An 828-nucleotide genomic window follows, 5' to 3' on the forward strand; every position below is an offset into this window, starting at 1 on the left:
GCCGGCAGCACTCTTATAGGGCGGGCGGGCGGGGAGGGAGGGACCCGGCGCCACGCGTCACCGCACCGCGGGGCGGGAGCCGCCGCCGCCGCCGAAACCACCCCCACCCCCCCCCCCCCCCCGCCTCGCCCGCGGCGGGCCGGGGCGCCAGAGGCGCCGGGCGGGCACGCGGCGAGCGCCGCCGGCGGGCAGGAGGACACCGCGACCGCCGCCCTGGGCCCCGCCAACCAAAATGGAGGCGGCGCGGCGGCCCCCGCGCTGCCGCCGGGGCCGGGCGCAGGTGCGGGCGGGGCGGGGCGGGGCGGGGCCGGCCCCGGGCCCGGGGGACGCGACCCGCCCGGCGAGGCTGGTGTCGCCGGCGGGCCGCCCTCCCTGGCTGGCCCCGTGGGTGCTGGCGGGAGAGGCCGGGGCGGTTCCTGACGGAAGGCTGGGCAGGGGCCACGTAGGGCTCAGCTGAGGGCGTCCCTCGGGATCCGGGTCAGGCGGTCACCCGTACGTCAGTTCGTGGGGCAACTTGCACCTGTGTGTCAGTAATGACTGCGGCAAAAATAAGACCCGTCCTGCGTCCCTGCAGCTTTGAGCAGGTGGGAGAAGAACCCGGGTCTTAACCGCCAGTCAGGAGCCTCGTGCACCCAGTTAACAACAGCCTAATAACTCGCGCTGGTTCGCTGGGCACGGACGAGCTGTCAGTAACGCTCACCGGAGGAGGCTAATCGCGCTGCGTACCTGGCAGCCTCGGCTTTTCGTGAATTCCGGGCCTTCAAGACTCCAGTAAGTAAATACGTGACCTGAAGGACTTAGCTGACCCGTATATTTCACCGAGTTTCA

Source organism: Harpia harpyja, chromosome 5 (genome assembly GCF_026419915.1).
Source record: "Harpia harpyja isolate bHarHar1 chromosome 5, bHarHar1 primary haplotype, whole genome shotgun sequence".
Taxonomy (NCBI): Eukaryota; Metazoa; Chordata; class Aves; order Accipitriformes; family Accipitridae; genus Harpia; species Harpia harpyja.